A 21,364-nucleotide genomic window follows, 5' to 3' on the forward strand; every position below is an offset into this window, starting at 1 on the left:
TTCTGTAGAATTATAATTTACATAATTTTGTGAATTTCTAGCTTATGAAAATTACTGATGATTTTAACTATCAATGACTTTACCTCTAAATTCATAGGTTAACCCATAAGGTGTTGTTACTGATCAAATTTTGTTAGTAGATAATTGTGTTTTGTGAGCACAAAACATATCTAACGTCACATTCCTACATATTGTTTAACATTTTTATTTTCATTACAAAACTAAGAAAAGATACATTTCAAATTGGCTACGTGCTTGAATTATTACCATTCTAACTAGACAAAGCCGCAGAGTAAAACTTTTTGACTCAATGATGAAAAGCCAGTCTTATTGCAGATAAAAAATAATTAAATGTGCTGATTAAAGATCTTTCATTGAAAACCATTTCTGTTCTTTAGGAAAATGAGATTTGGGGATTATTTGTTTAGGTTGCTAATATATATATATTTTTAAAGATTTTATTTATTTATTCATGAGAGAGAGGGAGAGACACAGGCAGAGGAAGAAGGGAACCTGATGTGGGACTTGATCCCAGGACTCCAGGATCAAGCCACAGGGAACCTGATGTGGGACTTGATCCCAGGACTCCAGGATCAAGCCCTGGGCCAAAGGCAGGTGCTAAACTGCCAAGCCACCCAGAGATCCTGGGTTGCTAGTATTTGAACTCAGCTGAATTGACAAAGATTCTTTAACTAAACTCTATTCAGGCTCCTTTAAACTCTTCTCACATAGGACCTGACTTTTTAAAAAATTTTAATCCCAGTATAGTTAATATATAGTGTTATATTGGCTTCAAGTGTATAATACAGTGATTCAGCAATTCCATATATTGCTCAGTATTTATCAAGATAACTGTACTCTTTTTTAATGGATCTGTTATTTAATTAGGTTCTTCGTAAGAAGTTTAGAACTACATTTGTGAAAGAAAACACAGAGCAGAGGCAGCCCTGAAGCTGAAGAACAGCTTAGATTGTTGGTAGAGTTTGTAAATCCACATCTTTCTGATCAACCTTGGCTGCCCTGTAATCTCATATTTCTCTTTCATAGTGTCAGTGATCTCACCTTCCTGGTGTCTGGGTTTACAAAGCTGCTTCTTCTTGAATTAAGCATCAGTGAGATGTTTGGGGATTTTACACAGAAGAATTTGATTGAGGGCCAGAGGTCTAATCACAAGTAGCAAGCCACCACCTAGTTATTTCAGGAAAACCACCCTCTTGCCTCCATGGTATCCAGTGAGGATGGTCAAAAGGGTCCCAGAGGTGATGTTAGCTTGAAGTTTTCTCGTATACTGAATGAAAGGTTTCTTTTGCCATGTCTCAACAGCTTTTGAGGTACATCTTCAGTAGGATAATATCTAGGCATTGTTTTTGAAGTTTAAACACTCAGATATCACCATTCTTTTCACCACCAATTGGTTTTGTGACAATAGTAAGAACCTTCTCCTTTTTCTTTTAGTCCTAGATTTAGCTGCTGAATACTTCCTCTTATACATGGTCTTTCTGGAATACATAGCCACTCAGCCCATCAGGCATATCTGCCAATTCTTCTGATTAGGATAGAGTTTTGGCTGCATTGGGGCTTCACCTTCTTTGGCATTTGAGCCTTGAGGTTATCCTTCTTAAGCTTGCCACCAGCATCAGCCTTGTTAGCTTCAGGTTTCTTCTCCTTATTATCCAGCTTCCCAGCTTTTCTTGCCTACCATCTTACAAAATGTGAAAGAGAACTCAAGATAATTCCCTTTACCTATTTCACCCATTCCCCACCCTTCTCCCCTTTGGTAGCCATCAGTTTTCTATAGTTAAGAGTCTGTTTTTTGGTTTGTCTTTTTTTTTCTTTTGTTTGTTTTGTTTCCTAAATTCCACAATGAGTGAAATCATAAATTTGTCTTTTTCTTACTATTTTGCTTTGCATTATACTCTCTAGCTCCAACCATGTCATTGCGAATGGCAAGATTTCATTTTTTTATGGCTGAATAATAATATTCTCTCTCTCTCTGTGTGTGTGTGTGTGTGTGTATCACATCTTCTTTATCCATTGATGGATACTTGGACTGCTTCCATAATTTGGTATTGTTAAGTAACGCTGCAATAAACATCAGTGTGCATATATATCGTTATGAATTAGTGTTTTCATATTCTTTGAGTAACTACTCTGTAGTGCGATTACTGGATCATAAGGTATTTCTATTTTTAATTTTTTGAGGAACCTCCATACTGTCTTCCACAATGGCTGACCAGTTTGCATTTCTACCAACAATGCATGCGGGTTCCTTTTTCTACACATCCTCGGCAACATATGTTGGCCTCCCCACTCCTTGGCTATAAATTCTCACTTTACCTTTTTGTATGTAGAATTGAGCACAATCTCTTTCTTGTACTGCAGAACTCCATTGCAGTTATCCCTATACCTATTGTGATAACTCCCCTTACCTCTTTAATAAGTGTTGCGAATATCTTTTTCTTTACAAAATTTGATCATTAATCAGAGGTCAAACAGTTATTTTTGCTGTTTCAGGTAATAGTTTTGCGCCTTAAATTATTGAGTCCACTCAAAAGCAGAAACTGAATCAAGAAGGTTGGAGTGTTTTGGTGAGCTTGGTAATCAATGTGACATCTAAGTCCAGATCGGTTAATGGAGGAATAATATGTCAGAATAAGGAGTTTGGACTTAATTTTGTAACAGGGACTTAACTGATGTCTTTCTAGACGTGTTTTAGAAGGTTCTGGTACCATGCGTAAAACAGAATGTGGAGGGAGAAAAATGGAGGGAAGTTTGGAGACTCCACCAGTGTTGCAGATGAAAAATCATAAAGGCCTGAAGTAGGATGGGATGCCGAGAATAAGGAAGTAATGAATGTTATACTGTATGAAGGCTGAATGAATATTGACTACATGTTGGCAAGCAGAGAAAAGTGAAATGCTAGTAGCATGAAAATGTTTTCAGCCTGGGGTGTCAGGAGGATGATATCCCATTAAGGAGGAAATACATCAACTTCAGTAAAAAATGTAGTATTATAGTTAAAAATATGGTACTGAGCTTGAGAGATACATAAGAGCTATAAACAGATAGGTAGAAATTATCAACATCCAGGTGGTATTTGGAATCATGAGCTTGGGTGAAACTGGCAAGGGAGAAAACATGAAGGAAAAGAAATCCATGGATCAATCCTTGGGAGATACCTCTATTTGGGCTGGTGCCATGAGACAGAGTAGCTACCAACAGAGAAGAGAGATAGGAGATGGGAACAGAAGAGTCTGTAGTGAAAACTTAGAAATGAGGATTTGTTACAAGAAGGCTTCTGACACAATTGAGTGCTGCAGACAAAGATTAAAGTGAGAAAAAGCACTGGATTTGATGGCTAGGAGGTCTGTAAAGCCATGGGAGAGAGGTTTCAATAGAGCAGATGAGAATGTATGTTGGATTTCAATAAATGGAGGGGAAAAATAGGAAGTAGCTAATGTATTTGCTTTGTAAAGTTTGGCAGAGAAAGGAAGAAAGAAGATGAGATAGAAGAGGTAAGGAAGAGTTGTTAAGAAGAGGGCATGAATTTATTCATGAGCTGAGGGGAGGAATCCTATGAGAACATGTAGTTAGAAAGGTGAGATGTGGGGAGATCATTCATGAGCACATTCTCAGAGAAGGTGGGTCAGGTGGCATCAAGGACACAATTGGAGGGGTTGTTCTTTTTTTTCTCTGAAATGTAAGATAATAGAGAAGACTTGAGGTAGGGAAATGTTTTTGTGTAGTGATTTCAAACTTCCCAATGATGTAGATAGATATAAAATAGATTTTACGTATTCTAATTTTATTCTTTATAAATATTACTTAATCCACTAAATGTTACTAGAATGAATTAATAATAGGACCATTTAATTATATAGTTATTAGTTATGGAGTGGAAGATTTCCTGAAATTTTATTTTATTTTTTAAGATTTTATTTATTTGACAGAAAGAGAGAGAGAGAACACAAGCAGACAGAGGTAGAGGGAGCCCAGGCTCCCCGTTGAGTAGAGAGACCTTTGTGGGGCTTGATCCCAGGACTCCAGGATCATGACCTGAGCCAAAGGCAGATGCCTAACCAACTGAGCCACCAGGCACCCCAGATTTTCCTAAATTTTAATAGATATATATATATTTCAAAGTTCGTACATCAAAAATAACAATATTAGTGGTACAAAACGAAATGAAAGTAGATCAATTTTAATCTCAATTTTTTTGAAATTTCAAGATAATAAATTGAATCAAAAGCTGTGATTATCATAGAAGCACGCTTAAATTAGGATGTTATCTTGGTTCCCTTGACCTGTCTTCATTTGCTAGAACTGTCCCCACCCAGTCTGTCTGATAGTTCCCCTTAAATATCTGAAAGGTCCTTCAAAGTCAGCCTGTACTTTGTTGAACTTACCATTTGTCCCCTGTGCTGGCCAGTTTCCAAGCTGTTCCCTAATGATCCCTCTTTCCTGGTATTCACCCACTTGTATGGTCCCCTCTCACATTGTACCAAGGTTGATCTGCGTGACCAATACCATATGGCAAAAGTAATGGCATGTCACTTCTGATACTAGGTTAGAAAATTCTGCAGCTTCTATCTTGAAAGCTTTCTCTTGCTTATGCTTTCTCTCTTTTGGATATCACACAGAAAGGAGGGGCATTGGGGGCAAGCCAGCTGCTGTGTTGTGAGTAGTCCTGTGGAGAGGCTTATGTTACAAGGAACTGAAACATCCAAGGCATCAAGTAAGGAGGAACTAAGAGCTGCAAATAACCACATAAGCAAGCTTGGAAGTTGATTCTTCAATCACAACAAATCCCTGAGATGATTGTAGGCCTGACTGGTAGCTTGACTGCAACAGGTAAAGAGCCTGTGCCAGAACCACCTAGTGAATTTGCTCCCACATCTCTGAAACTCTGTGCTTGCTGTTTTAAGTTGCTGCCTTTGCAGGTAATTTGCTAAACAGTAGTAGAGAACTAAAACATCACTGACCAGGTTCTCTTCTTGGATTTCCAAACTCAATGAGTTGTACCACTACCTGCTCACTTCCACAAGCCAAGATCCTAATAGTCTACCAGGATACTGCTTTCTCCTATACTCTGCTAATCAATGATAAAGTTCTGTTAAGCACCTGTTGTGTACTAGGATACAAAAATGAACAAAATAAGAAATTTCTCTTCATATAGAATTTACATTTTATTGGGAGGAGGTTTCAGGCAATAAACAATCAAATAAAGTGTCTGGTGGTGGTAAAGGGAAAAAAAGTGTAGTGATGGGGAAGCTGGTTTATGGTGGAGAGTCACAGAAGACAACCCTGGTAAAGTCCACTGAAAGAAGTGTCTGTGCAGATGCCATCCAGAAGTGGCCTAGACAGTGAGCATCATGAGTACAAAGGTCCTGAGAAAAGACTGTGCTTGATATGTTGGAGGAACAGCAGAGACGTGTGGCTGGATCAGGGAGGGTAAAGAAGGAGTGTGGTAGGTAGGAAATGATATCAGAGAGGTACGGGTGACTTGGCAGATATGTGGAAATGATTTTGAATCTTACTCTACATTAGTTAGAAGGCCATTGGAATGGTTTGAGTACAGGAGTGACAAAAATCAGAATTAGATTTCAACAGGATCACTATGGCTGTGGTTGGTGTTGAGATCAGATTTGTTGGGAGAGCTGGGAGTCGGAGGAAGAACAACAGAAAATGATGGTGGTATAGGTTAAAGTGGTGACTTTAAGCTCTTTTCATCTGACATGGTCAAATTTTAGATTGATTTTGAAGGTCACTCTGACAATTAGCTGATGATTTGGACGTGAATGTAAAAGGAAGTGGGGAATCACAGGTGTTGTCAGATGACATTGAGATGCTCTGGTGGGAAGGGTTGTGTCAATCTGCCTTGGTCTCTGATTCTTATGTACCCAGCTCATCACCCTCCCCATGACCCCCTCTTTCATGTCTTCTCTACCCCAAATAATGCTCAGAATCTCTGAGTGAATTCTTCAGAATCCCCCAAAAAATGACTGCTCTGGTAAGAATGGCTGACAACCCTGATAATACTGATCTTTGAGGTTATGTTAAATCTACTCCTATCCTAAGTTATATTAGATATTATATTCTTTCTAATATACTATAAAATGAATTTTAATGTATAAATAATGAGATTTTTGGCAGCTTACATGTATTCAGCATTTTTCATGGATTATTTCTTGACTCCTTGCAGCAATTTGTGAAGTAGGAACTCTTATTATGACAACTTTATGGTCAAGAAGATAAAGGTTTTGAAAAGTTAGCTTGTGCACATCCACACAGCTATTAAGTAATGGGGGACAGAAATTACATGTAATTCCGTCTAATTCCAAAGCCCCTGTCCAGCAGAACTATACTCCAAAAGCGATTTTGCCTCCTTAAAGGAGCATATTTTTAACACACTTAGTTATACTGATAGCAAGAGTATGTCTGTCGCAATTTCAAATAATTTTACTAAAGTTACACATTTGAAGAATCAAATACTTATTAGCTGACAAAAATATTAGCCAGAGATGTTACACTAACAGAGCCCTAAATGGATGACATCATTACTACCTGTACACTAAATGACTTCAACACCCATAGTGGTTGGGCTAATGACTGACTAATAAAAATTGCTCTACTGTCTGTTTGTTTCCAAAGAACCTAATTTGCCTGGAGAATTGGTGTGGGACTTGTCACAGATGCCAATACTGAAATAACTGCCCCATTTGTGAGTCACCAACACTGAGAATCCAGACTAATAGGTTAGTGTGACATTTCCAGTTTGCTGCTCATTCTCTAAATTGTTATGTTGTCTTACGCTCAGGCTGGCATAATTTACATTATGAGCTATCAGAACTCCATCACCCAGGTATTTTTGTAGAGAGTGAAGTTCAGAGGTCAAAATGAGAAATTCCTGTGCTTTTTTATATTTTTTGGATGTTTGATTTTCTCAACTATTTTAAAATTCACTACAGATGCTATTACATTATCCAAATAATGATAGTAGTGCCAGTAATTCAATAGTCCATTTGCCTTCTTTTCATTATAAAATGATATTTAACAAGGACTTTAAGCTCCTGGGAAGAAAATCACTATTACTATGATGATGATGATTGCTACTATTTTTTGGTCATTTTTCTCCCTTTTTAGGGTATTAAAATAATATCTGGGAAAAGGGAAAATGTCTATTACTATTTCTTATATAATATCTGCAAGAAATGTTGTTACTTTTCAAGATATACTGACAACATTTGAAATCATTTTCTATTTCTAAAGAAATTAGAGACTTGCAGTGGTAAGAATCCAGTCACCTCTTTCTTCAGCAAGTTGGTTGTTCTGTGTAAATTCTCATATTTTTCTAATGTACTTAAATTCAGATCCAGACAGAAAATATTTTCAAAATATCAACTTGAATATGATAAATTCTAGTATTATTTTTTCCCTTTTAAAAGAATTCAAATTTTCTTAGTTAACATACAGTACAATATTGGTCTTAAGGGTAGAATTTAAGTGATTCATCACTTACATTCAACATCTGGTGCTCATCACAACAGATGCTCTCTATTTTTTTAATTTTTTATTTTTTTTAAAGAATTTTTTTAAATTTTTATTTATTTATGATAGTCACAGAGAGAGAAAGAGAGAGAGGCAGAGACATAGGCAGAGGGAGAAGCAGGCTCCATGCACCGGAAGCCCGATGTGGGATTCGATCCCGGGTCTCCAGGATCCCACCCTGGGCCAAAGGCAGGCGCCAAACCGCTGCGCCACCCAGGGATCCCAGATGCTCTCTTTAATACCCAGCCACCATCCAGCCCATCCCCCACTTACCTCCCTCCATCAACCCTCAATTCTCTATCATTAAGAGTCACTTATGGCTTGTTTCCCTCTTTACTTTTTCTTTTCTTTTCCCCCCTCCCAAATATCTGTTTTCTTTCTTAAATTTCACATGTAAGTGAAATCATATGGTATTATTCTGGTTCAAGTGCTTGTTCCTCCACAAAGTAAAGAGGGCAAATTAGGCACAAAAATGGCTTATGGGGCCATACTTTAATATTCCAGATTTTTCTTCCTTTGATTCCTCTCCTCTAAGTTGACAGAGATAAGATTCTATTTAGTTGTGTCTGAGTTGCTTTCCATTACACTTTTCTCAAAGATGTTTTCTTGTTGAAATTCTTTCCAAGAATGAGGTTTGACCAGTGGTTATCAGGCACTCATCCTTTCCACAAGTTCCTAAAGAAGTTAAAATATAGATCCTACCCCTCTACCTTTTCCTTTTTTTGAGTTACCAAAGAGGCAATTAATTAGAAGGGTTGAGTGTTAAGTAGTATTAGGGGAAGATTTAAATGGAAGGAGGGTAAAGAATATAAGATGCAAAATATGAGGACTTTTCTTGTATTCTTTTTAAATAGGCTTATGTTATAAAATTAAGATTTGGAAGACAAGGTTCTTTCTAACCCAAAAAAAAGACTCCAGAGTCCCAATGAACTATCTTCTGTTGTGTACATCTATATAGCTCACCCTTACATAATATTTACTATGTGCCAGACACTCTATTTGTTTTACATTATTGCCTCATTTAATCCCCAACCAGCCTTATGAGGTAGATACTATTATTATCTCTGGGGCAGGAAGCAGGCCAGGACATGGGCCTGCAACCTATGCAACTGCATAGGGCCTCAGAGGGACCCTTTACTTGGCTTAATACTATATTGTCACTGTCTTGAAATTCTTCATAATTTTTGAATAAGAAACACTGCATTTTTATTTTGTCTGGGCATAGGAAACACATGGGTAAAAGCAGAACAGAGGGAAGCAATGTAAGAACTTACTGCAAAATCATGCCATGTTATGTGGATGTGGCAAGAGAGGTTCTGGAAAAATATGCAGCCTAGGGTTTGGATTTTACATTGTAGATGATGATGGGACCAGCAGGATTTCAGTCATGGAAACAGAGAAATGCTAGTACACTGCAAATGTTTTCCATACTAACGTACTAGATGTCATAGATTCACAATGAGATCTTTTTTTTTATGGTGAAAAAATTTAGATTTATAGCTGGCTGGACTCAGTTTAGATGATCCCAATTTTGTTGGCAACATCCAAAGCATCATAGGCAGGAGCCAGTGGAACATATGCTTTCTTCTCTCCATTAGGCCTGATCAAAGTGTTGACCTTGGCCACATCAATGTCATAGAGCTTCTTCACAGCCTGTGTGATCTGGTGCTTATTGGCCTTGACCTCCACAATGAACACAAGTGTGTTGTTGTTTTCTATTTTCTTCATGGCTGATTCAGTAGTCAGGGGAACTTGATGATGGCATAGTGATCAAGCTTGTTTTTCCTGGGGGTGCTCTTTCGAGGATATTTGGGCTGCCTTTGGAGACACAAGGTCTTGTGTCGTCGGAATGTAGGTGACGTTCAGATCTTTTTTTGTGTGTCTGTGCACGCCTTTCAGCACCACTTTCTTAGCTTTCAAAGCCTTTGCTTTGGTTTTGGCTTTGGGAGGGGCAGGGGCTTCCTTCTTCGCCTTCCACCCCATCTTTGTGAAAGGGGACACAATGAACTTCTGATAAGCATTTGTTAGTAACCATTTTACTGAACTCAGGAATATGAAAAACACATGAGGAGAAGGCAATTATTGCTGCTAGTTCATCTAAATGTAAAGCACATAGAACTATAACATTTAAGGTCTTTTTTTGGGTGGGTGGGGGAGGTTTTTTCTTTTCTTTTTTTTTTAAATAAATTTATTTTTTATTGGTGTTCAATTTGCCAACATACAGAATAACATCCAGTGCTCATCCCCTCAGTGCCCATCACCCATTCACTCCCACCTCCCTCTCCTCCCCTTCCATCACCCCCAGTTCACTTCCCAGGGTTAGGAGTCTTCATGTTCTGTCTCCCTTTCTGACATTTCCCACCCATTTCTTCTCCCTTCCCTTCAATTCCCTTTCACCATTATTTATATTCCCCAAATGAATGAGACCATATAATGTTTGTCCTTCTCCGATTGACTTATTTCACTCAGCATAATACCCTCCAGTTCCATCCACGTTGAAGCAGATGGTGGGTATTTGTCGTTTCTAATGGCTGAGTAATATTCCATTGTATTACATTAGTTTGTTAGAAAAAAGACCAGAAAGAATGATTACCAAATAAAATATTATGGAAAGGTACTGGAAATAAAATTATGGGATCATGTTTACTTGATTTCAGAGAATTTAATAGTGTTGTCTTCATGGATTGAGACAAACATGCTTTTCCTAGGTGATCATATCAATTGCTATGTCTTTATATATTCTCTATTGGTGCTTCAAACTCCAAAATTCACACCCTGATCTAGAACGCACTTCTGAGTTGGAGATTCAAATATAAAGTGTTTCCACTAAGGAGCGCCTGCCATCAGCTCAGGTCAAGATCCCAGGGTCCTGGAATCCAGGCTTCTCCCTCTCCTGCTCCTCCTGTTTGTGCTCTCTCTCACTCTGTCAGATAAATAAATAAAATCTTTTTAAAAAAAATGTCTCCACTAGGATGGCTTTTAGACACTCCTGGTGAACAAATCCAAAACTGAGTCCTTGAAACTTCCTTTCCTGAAACAGGCTACCTGCTTTGGAACATGGCAGGCTCTATCACCCTTGCACGTGCCACACCAGTGAGTCATCCTTGTCACTTCCTCACTCTGTACATCCAATTCATTACCAAATCTTTTGACTCTGTGCTTCATATTGTCTACATTTCTTATTTCTGTTGCTATCACTCCCAACTAAACTGCATCATGTCTCACCTTGACCCGTGCACTGGCTTCTCTAAAGATCTACCTGCCCCTTTTTTTGCCTCCTCCAATTCTACACATTGTCACCAGTGATTTTAATTAAGACAAAACGTGGTTCCCGTCTAATTAAACCCTGCCCCCTTAGTTTCCCAGTTTGATGAGATCGAAACCCAAATTCCTGTGGGAGGTTGAAGGATTTTTGTCCCCAGCTCACCAAGACAGCAGCCACACTTTTCCTGTTATAACTCCAGGAATTTGTGTGCTAGGCTCCTTCCCGCCTTGGGCCTGGGTATAGGCTGAGGTCTCTGCCAGGAAGCATTTCTGTAAAGATCACCTAATTCCTATTCATTGTTCAGAATTCAGAAGATACCACACCTTTAGCAAAGTTCTCCTTTAATACTTCAATCTAAAATAGACCTCCTTGCTATCTTTGAAGTGTTCTGTGAGTTTCTGTTATTGTTCATTTGTTTAATGTCTTCTCCAATAGATTATAAGCTTCATGAGGGTCAGACCATGTCTTTTGTTCATCTCTATCCTTTGGGCCTAGCACAGTGCCTGATGCATATAAAAGTGTTCAGTAAATATTTAATAATGAAATAATCAAGGCCTTAATGTTGCCACTTTTGTATACTTTGTGTATTTTGTACCTTGAAGTTTATTTTTGGTGAACTCTCTTAGACATCTTCACCTTCCTTTAGATGCCTTGTTTTTTTCTTGCTCCTAACCTGTACTACCTCCGCAATATTCTAAACTTAGTACTGCTATTCATCTCTGATGAACTGTTCACAACTCAGGACCTGAGGTAGTATTTCCACCAAAGTGCCACCCACTGACAGTATGAGGGTGGGAGGTGAAGGGTATGTGGGTGGGTGTATATGGAGTTCTGGGAACATGCCCCAGGTGCTTACCACAAACATGGGATTTCTTTGAATCTCTTATCTTAAAGAAATTTTGCCTCTTTCTTTATAATTGTTCCATATTTGTTTTTACTATAAAAAAGGACTTAGGATCACTTCTACAGCTCGTACAAATACCCCAGAAGCTCTGGTTGGGACATTTTTATGCATTGTTAGCCTGGCTCAGTTTTATAAACAGTTTCTTTCTCAGTCATAGCAGAGATGTCTTGAGCACTCTAATAGGTACTTCAATATTGCCCCAACCTTTCTGATTTGCTTGCTTTGTCTCTTATCCCTCCATCCTAATTCTGTTTCTAGTAATTCTTGATGGACTGCTATTTACATTTTGGGTGGAAAACTTCTTTATTGTGCTGGGCTGTTCTGTAATTGTCCTTCCTACCTCTCTCCATAGTGCAGAGAGGTTAGAATCTCTGGCCTCCAACCATTACCTGGCAGTTGCACCGACAGTCATTGCGACAAGCCAATTTCCCACCGTATTTTCAAACACCCATTAGTGGGTTGGTACTATTCCATTTGAGAACCACTTCTCAGACTGTTGACACCTTTTACAAAGTCCCTTCTACAAAGTCTAAACCCTTGATAATAGGTTTAGAGGTTGACAACTATTTCATTCATTCAAAACTCAGACAACTGTTCATTAAATGCCTTCTGTGTGCAAGACACAGTTCTAGTCAATGGAAATATAACCATGAATAGACCAACCATCTGAGGATTATTGTGTGGTTCCTTCTACTTACCAACTCACTTATCTTTTTTGTTTGTTTTTGAACAAGTTTGCTCTCCTCCAATGTATTGTTATATTGTAAATAGTCTCCACTTTGTGTTCTGATTATTTGTATTTTAGAAGTTATAAGGAAATTCACATTTAGGATAGTTTAAAACATTGACCAAAATAATAAAAAATGTTAAAAACCAGAAAATATGAGTAGCTAGTCTCTTATTGGCAAATGTTAACAAAATGTTAATATTTTAAGCATACCATACATTAAAAAATATTTTAGTGCTGGGTAAAGTAATTTTATAAGAATCCCTGCTGCAATTTTCCTTCTTTTCTTTTTGATATAATTAGTTCAGTTTGGCAGCAATGACTTTATTTACTTTATGTAATCATTTAATTTCTCTGGGTTTATTCACATTGTTATATCATTCTAACATATTTTTGTATTTATTCATGTGTAGTTGTACAATAGTTAAAGAAACTGCTGAATGCTATTATAAGCAGCAGAGAGAGAGAGAGAGTCCCCAAATTTATTAAGTGAAACAGCCTGGCAAGAGTGGGAAAGGAGGGATGCTGGGCTGGTGTGGTACTACTCTATTGGAAAACAAGGGGCATGCATGTTTCCAAATAAAGCCACATGACCTATGAAAAATGAGTATCAACTTGAAGTAATAAAACCAGGTAACTCTTTTTCCCCTACCTGTTAACGTAACTTGTAGATTTCAGCATCTGTAGTGACCTGAACATACAATGGGAATACTTTTATATCACTTTCTATGTGTCAGCCACCATTTTAAACACTTTATATACATTTGTTTAATTTTCACAACAAACTTGTAAAGTAGGATTATCACCACCACCACCAGCACCACCACTGTCATTATCATCATCATCATTATCATTGTCATCATCATCCCTATTTTCCACATAAGGGTACTGAGGCACTGGGAGATTAAGTGATAGGTAGAGTCAGAGACGGACTCCAAACCAGGAGAGTGTGACTATAAGGTTTGGGTGTTTAATCCTACACTGTACCACCTCTGGTGGGGAGAACAATGTTGAGAGTTAAGTAACCTAATGCTCTTTATTGATAAACTATGTATCAGATGTTTAATATTAGGATGGGTAAAACTATGTGGTTTGCCATTTTTACACTGAAATTTGATCTTTTTAAAAATTTAATTTTAATTAACTATTTTAATTTTTAAAAAAGATTTATTTATTTTGAGAGAGAGACAGAGAGAGAGAGAGAGAGAGAGAGAGAGAGAGAGAGAGAGAGAGAGTAAGTGGGGGGAGGGGCAGAGGGAGACAGAAAGGAGCAGACTCTCTGCTGAGTGCAGAGCTTGACTGGGCTTGCTCTCACCACTCAATCATGACCCTACCTGAAGTCCAGAGTCAGATGCTTAACTGACTGAGCCACCCAGGCACCCCTAACTTATTCTATTTTTAACCCTTTTTTTGCATAAAAGAAAGATTCTTCAGTTTTGTTACAGCTAAACATTTATTCTTTTGAGCAAAGGGATTGCTTTGTAGAAAAGATGTCTGTACAATAATATAATAAATAGTTGTACTTAATTTCTCTTAATTTTACTTTCCCAGAAAGATGTAGTTGAAATAAAAGCAGAATTAGTTTCAAAGAGAAATCATTAAATTCAGAACAGGTCAAATATCAGTTATCACCTGCCAAAATGTAAATAACTGAACGTTTGTTTCTTTTTTCTTCCCCTCTACTTTGTGTCATTTTGTTTTTTACTTTAAAATTTTAGAAGATGTTTTACATGTCTTTTTCTCTTTGTAGCTTCACTTACTCTTCGCTAAATTGACAATTATCTCCAGGGATAAAACCACAGAAACCATGATAGAGATATGGCTGAATGGCCCTTAATTGACTTGCCTAAATCAATAAAGTGTTTTATTTTGAGACAATTAGAAGGTCAGGATGGAATACTCGGAATACAATACATACATGAGCTGCTCTTAACTAATTTATATACTCATTATTTGCTGAACACAAAACGTCAGTTGTTAGACTTTAATTGTTGTTTTTGTTCATCCAAAAGCAAATGCTTCACCTTTCACTCGTTTATTTATTTATGCTTTTTAATTTCTAAGTTTATTTTCTCATCTGGCAACCATTGGCATTCTTATGGCTATTTATGTAGATAAGATGGAAAAAATATAGGAAAAGTATATATCCATTCTTCAGAAAGTATTCTCTTTTGCTACTTACCTAAAAGCACTATATATCACTTTTACTTGATATTTTTGAAAACTAAAAATAAAGTTAGAAAAATACTCTAGTGTGTGTAACATCCAAATCTTTTCCTATTAATTCAACATTCATGTTGTTAAAGATGACTAATTTTTTTAAAGGTATCACTCCAAGTATCCAGGGACATGAAAGATTCACAGAGATAGTTCAAATAATTTCAGCAACTAAGTGACACTGAAATGTGAGTTGATGTACAAATGTTCAGTCAGTGTAGTCAGAATAAATGAAGCCATATGGAAGTATGAAAAATAACAGTTGTCTCCCTATCTGCTAAAAGTTGCCTTTTATAGTGAACACTTTTGCTGCCCTCCGCATTTTGAGAACTGTCCCTCTCTGTTTCCTAGCTATGTTTACATTTCTTGTTGCAACCATTACCACTATCCATCTCCAGAACTTTTCATCTTCCTCAACTGAAACTCTATACTCATTAAACAATAACTCCCACTCCCCCACCCCCCAGCTCCTGGCAATCACTGCTCTGCCTTCTGTTTCTATAAATTGGACTACTCTAGATACCATATATAAGTGGAGTCATGCAGTATTTGTTTTGACTGGTTTATATCACTTAGTGTATTATATCACTTAGTGTATAGTCTTCATGTTTTATCCATGTTGTAGTATATATCAGAATTTTATTCCTTTTTAACTCTGAATAAAGTTAATGTATATATAATATGTGTATATATCATATATCATTATGTGTATATATCATATTGTGTTTATTCATCTTTCAATGAACATTTGGATTGTTTCTGCTTTTAACTCTTGCTATGCGCATGATCATCCCTGCTTTCAATTCTTTTGCATATATATATATATATATATATATATATATATATATATATATTCCAATTCCACAAGTGAAATTGTTGGATCATATGGCATTTTTCTTTAATTTTTTGAGGAACTGATACTGTTTTCCATAGCATCTGCACCATTTTATATTCCACCAGCAGGGCACAAAAGCTCCCATTTCTTCACATTCTCCCCAACACTGGTTATTTTCTCTCTCCCTTCCTCCCTCCCTTCCTTCCTCCCTCCCTCCCTCCCTCCCTCCCTCCCTCCCTTCCTTCCTTCCTTCCTTCCTTCCTTCCTTCCTTCCTTCCTTCCTTCCTTCCTTCCTTCCTTTATAGTAGCCAGCATCCTAAGAGATGTGAAGTGGTATCTCTCTGTGGATTTGATTTCCATTTCCATAATGGTTAGTGATGTTGAGCATCTTTGCATGTGGTTATTGGCTATCGCTAGCAGAATTTTTAAGGAACTCTAATAATCAGAACTTTTCTAATTTTGACCTTTTCAAGCTCAGTATGCTCAACTTGTTCTTGTATTTCTTAAGAAGTTTCATAGTCCTCCCATTCTCCATTTTGCTTAAACTAGTTCAGCTTGATTTTTGCTTCTTGTAACCAAAATTTCTGATTCAGCTTTCCTAGGGAACTCTACATTCCTCCTCACCTCCACTGATGTTACAAATAACTGCAGCACTTGATTTACCCACTATCTTTGTAAAACGTTTCTGCAACATTCTTACCATTTCTGCTTATTTTTGGTAGAGAAAATTATTAGCTATGGCAAAGAAAAAAATCGTAAAAATGTTTTTACTTTAGCTAGCAAATACAGGACTAACCCCTTTCCATGGGAGTCTCCAAGAGACATGTTTACTATCGCCTCTTTAACTTGTTTTCTCTCTATGGAGGGATGTCAGGCAATAGTAGAGTATACTATAGCAGTCAATCAAGTCAACCTCATAAGGCAGAGGAACAGCAACCTGGAATGGGGGTGAGGGGCTTGCATTGGTGGGGGTGGGAAGACTTTTCTTGGGTCTCATATCTCTAGTAATGTCAATTCCTGGTATTCCTGTTTTAGGATATCATAAGGTAGAATGAGAATTCAATGACATAATCTATGTACAGCACTTCATCCAGTGCTTGGCATTTAATAAGAGATCACTAAAAGTTAGCAATCTCCCTCCAAATAAAAGATATTTTAATATCAAAATTTTAAGTATCTCTTTGTTCTCGGACTTTCTCCTAGTTGGTATTTAGGGAGGATGGCACATAGATATTTTATTTCTTTTTAAATTAATGTATTGCATTTAAAGTAACAAGATGGTTTTCTAATTGTACAGTAATTAAACTTAAACAAATGTTACTGTGAGAAAGGGGCATTGACTATGTCATCATTTGAATGTGTAATGAGGATAAGATCAATGCCTTGATTTTCCATAATCATCATAAGGGTCACATAAAGTGACATTTTCTATAATGGGGACTACATCTTCATTCTAGCATCAGGACTTCTGAAGTAATGAAGAAGAAAAAAAGTTATAGTGTATTTCACTGACAGCTTAGAAGATTTGAATTAATATTCTTTAAGGATCTATAGCGTTTTACCAAATAATAGTTCAGCTCAAGTTAAAATGAAATTGCAGTAATATTTTCCTCTGAGAAAGAACTCCTTTGTCTGATCTGTCACTGTATCATCATTTATTCTTATGTTATTAGAACGATCATTCAATCATATTTTCTTCTCTTAGGGTTAGTTGCAAGCATAAAGACTTGCCATCAGCTCTCTCCCTAGTCCCATGACTATATCCTAGAATGTTTCATCAGAATTCTGACAAAGCATCTATCTTTTCTTTTTTTTTAAAGATTATTTATTTATTCATGATAGAGAGAGAGAGAGAGAGAGAGAGAGAGAGAGAGACAGAGAGAGAGAGAGAGAGGCAGAGGGAGAAGCAGGCTCCATGTTGGGAGCCTGACGCGGGACTATCCCGGGATTGTGCCCTGGACCAAAGGCAGGTGCCAAACTGCTAAGCCACCCAGGGATCCCCGCATCTATCTTTTCTATTCTGTTTTTGGAAGGGAAGTGAGTCCAAGTGAGTATATGAATTATGAGTAGTAAGAAATTGCCACATTTAGCCTTTTTAAAGACTTATGTCTTCCTTTCATAAGGAATTTTACATTATATTCTACCAGAACCACTAGTATATATCTGAAAAAAAAACCTGTGGTTCCCCCTCAGTCAATGGAAATCACAGAATTCAACCCTAATATTGTGCAGTACTTACATACTCTGTCAGACATGATTATAGTTTCTGTTTATAGCTATTCAGTTTCTTAAACTGTAGCCATTCTCTGCCATCTCTCTGTTTGAAAAATGTTTGTATTCTTTATTCCTTTCACTCAGGGGTCAGACTTTCATAGGAAGATAATGATTCTTCAAACCTTCAATGTCCTTGTTTCCTGTGCCCCCAAACATTGAAATGTTCTGTTTGTAGTTGTTAGAGTGCCATTAACCAAGCCCTATCCAATTGCGTCTGGACCATGATACAATTCCAGTTAATGCTTTGAGAATTGGATGTGGTATTGTCATTTTCCTCACTAGTAAATGGATATGGTTTTTTATAGTTTGCAAGATGTAGTCTTTTTTAGCTGTAAGGAGGCTCCTGTGGGTATCTTTGATCATGGAAATTATATTTTTATTTTTATTTTTTTTAAATTTTTTAAATTTTTATTTATTTATGATAGTCACACACAGAGAGAGAGAGAGAGAGAGGCAGAGACACAGGCAGAGGGAGAAGCAGGCTCCATGCACCGGGAGCCCGACGTGGGATTCGATCCCGGGTCTCCAGGATCGCGCTCTGGGCCAAAGGCAGGCGCTAAACCGCTACGACACCCAGGGATCCCGGAAATTATATTTTTAAATTAGAGACATGACTTCACATAGAACACAGAACAGATTTTTTCTGCACTGGAAAGAAATGATTCCTGAATATTAACATAAAAAGTGAGCTTAAAGATACAGAATGCTAAAAAGTGTTAAGGCTAGTATTGTACTAAAACCAGTCACAAAATGAAAGAAAACAGTACCATTCTTGAAATGACCCCATTCTGCCTCAGGTTTTGTTTCTATTAGATGTTGTAATCTTTACAGCTTAAAGGTTTGACAGATTTTTTTTTTTACCAACTTCATCATTCACTAACATTTTCACTTTACCTGAGAAAAAAACTATGTGATTATGAATGCTCTCAGGATAGGGTGTTGCCTCATTCATACCCACCTCTCCAGCATGCCATGCTTTGCCTGATTCTTATTGGAACTCAATAAACAAGAGCTAAATGGAGTTTCCCCTTATTTTCTGCTTTTCCATACCTTGAACTTCCTTTTAAAGATGTCATTATCGATGATATTTGACAATTTGTTATGGTCTTTTTGAGAATATGTGAAGCTGTGGTCTCTATGCCCGATCTAAGAGGAACAAGAGGACTTTGTTTCTTGAGTAAAAACTGCTATTTAAAAAACTCTGTTAGCATTTGTTTCCCTCTTTATGGCCTTTGAAGATCTCTCAAATTATAGGAGCCTCTGTTCTAACTGTATGCTCAGCTCCTCCACCTGTATCCTTTGGACCTAAAACTCATTATGTCCCAAGCTGAATCCATCTTTCTTTTCTTTTAACTAATTCCCTCTGTTTTTGTTAACATCATTGCATTTGTTCCAGTCACTTCTTCCACCAACTTGTCATTGCACTTGACTTCTACGTTTGCCTATACAGTACTTCTGATTTCGTGCCAAATACTGCCAGTTCTACCTTCCCAACATCACTTACATCTGTCTTCTTTTCTACACACTTGCTGCCACTGGCCTCATTACATCTCGTGTGTTTTTCTAGCTGCTTCTTTCTGGTCCACTCTCTCCCCTTTAAATCAAGATTAGTCATCTTAAAGCAGATACCCAATTGTGTCACTCAGTCATACACTCTTTACCCTAAGGCCTCCAACTTCTTATCGAAAAAGAATACACATTCTGGCTATTGTTCTTGAATAGAAGGCAATTTGCACCACATGTGTAATTTAAAATGTTGTCATAGCCACATTAAAAAAGTGAAAAGAAATATATTTGATCCAATATATCAAAATTTTATTTCAACATAACATCCATATAAAATTATTAATATTTTATATTCTTTTTTATGCTAAGTTTTTGAAATATGTCTCTAGCTCCATTCCAAAGGCTCAGTGTCACATGTAGCTAATGGCTACCCTATCAGTGCAGCTTTGGAACTTTCACTACCTTTTATAAATCTGTTTCTGACTTTAATTTCTTTTCCCTTCTATATGTTCCATGCTCTAGCCACATTGAATTCTCTGTTTGTATTTGTAAATCATTCAAGTTATCTTGCTGCCTTGTCTTTGTGTTGTTTTGTATCCATGGAATGCTGTTATCCCCTCCACACATCCAAATCCTAGAAGTGGTTTAAGGCTTTGTTCAAATGCCATCTGATCCATGAGGTCTTATCTTCCCTCACGCAAAATTAATGACCCCTTCTCTGACTTTCCATAGCTTATTTTCTGTGATGGCCCTTAGAAATCTTCATTTTACTACACACTCATCATATCTCCTTTCTAGGTCATAAAGTTCTTGACAGCAATCACTGTGATTTCTTCTTTGTGTTTCAGAGTTTAGTCCTGTGCTTTGCTCATAGAGGCATTCACTGAATGCTTAGTGAATCATAAGTTAAACTTAACTGGAAGATAATTTTATTAACTGGAGTTAGAAATGATTGTAAATAGTCAAAAATGAAAAAAGCATACCTATATCCATATGTAATTATTCTGAATTTATGTGACATTTAGTACAGTGCTTTAAAGTTAGCAGAAAATACAGCTTTAACAACAACCACATATTCATGCGGTTTCTAGAAAGAGTTCCTAAGAACATATTTTTACTTAATAACATATTTTTACTTAATAATTGCCAGGAGAAGACTCCTAGATTTCTTTACATTTGCCTTGCTTAGCTATTCCTTGAAAGAGGATGCTGCTGAAGGTTGCTTTTGTTTTACTTCTCAATTCCTAGCTAAAGACTATAGGGAACCAGAATCTTTGCTTCTCCACACCTCTCCCTGGGACATATAACTAAGCTTTCTGCTTGTCTGTTTTACATACTAATTTCCTTCAGGATAATTGAGTCAGGAAATTGACGGTCTCTGAATAAGTTTGATATTGGTGAGAATTAGTTATAGTTTGTTTTTTTTTTATCATGATATCTCTCCTTAGATTTGCCTGCGACTGATTCCTACCATTGTAAAATAGATTCTTCTAATATAAAAGCCTAAAATCTGTTAATTGATGCACCAGAACATGCCAAATTTATATTCCAACCTAGCTTCTTTCCTTTTTTTTTGGACATAACTTAATGGAAATATCTTTGGCTGCTGAGTGTAGCAGATGCTGTCAGTTCTTCACTTATATCTTTGGGATCCCTTTACCATTTTTGCTCATGCCAGCCTGACTTCCAACATCCAAGACCTTTGCTCAGCAGGCCAAATGTGCCTGAGAAGTAATGGGGGTGGCCCCTAACTAGTTCCTGAAGACTGTCGGGGGTAAATTCACTTCAGCTATCTTGTGCCTTGGCTGAGAGGTGTGTACTTTGCAGTTTCCAAGAGCTTTCCTTTCACCCACATCAATTGCTGACAGTGTTTGCTGCCTTAATAATATATCCTTAATTGTTTGCCTTTCCTTCCCTTTCTGTACCACCCCTCCTCCAAAGTGAATGTCCTTGCCCCTCCCAAATCAACTAAATGCACTCAGTCCATGACTCAGTGTCTGTTTTCTGGAGAACCTAAGATGCTGAGCTAATCATGGATTTAAAGCCTTTAGTGTGGTTTCTACCTTTCTCCCTATCCTTCTCCTTTCC

At 37.2% G+C, this 21,364-nt stretch overlaps 1 pseudogene; it reads right to left on the minus strand.

Annotated features, from left to right (window-relative positions):
* Positions 1-884: 884 nt before the first annotated feature.
* On the minus strand, positions 885-19,385 carry LOC129512391 (60S ribosomal protein L6-like; annotated as a pseudogene).
* Positions 19,386-21,364: the final 1,979 nt, after the last annotated feature.

Source organism: Nyctereutes procyonoides, unplaced genomic scaffold (assembly GCF_905146905.1).
Source record: "Nyctereutes procyonoides isolate TBG_1078 unplaced genomic scaffold, NYPRO_anot_genome, whole genome shotgun sequence".
Taxonomy (NCBI): domain Eukaryota; kingdom Metazoa; phylum Chordata; class Mammalia; order Carnivora; family Canidae; genus Nyctereutes; species Nyctereutes procyonoides.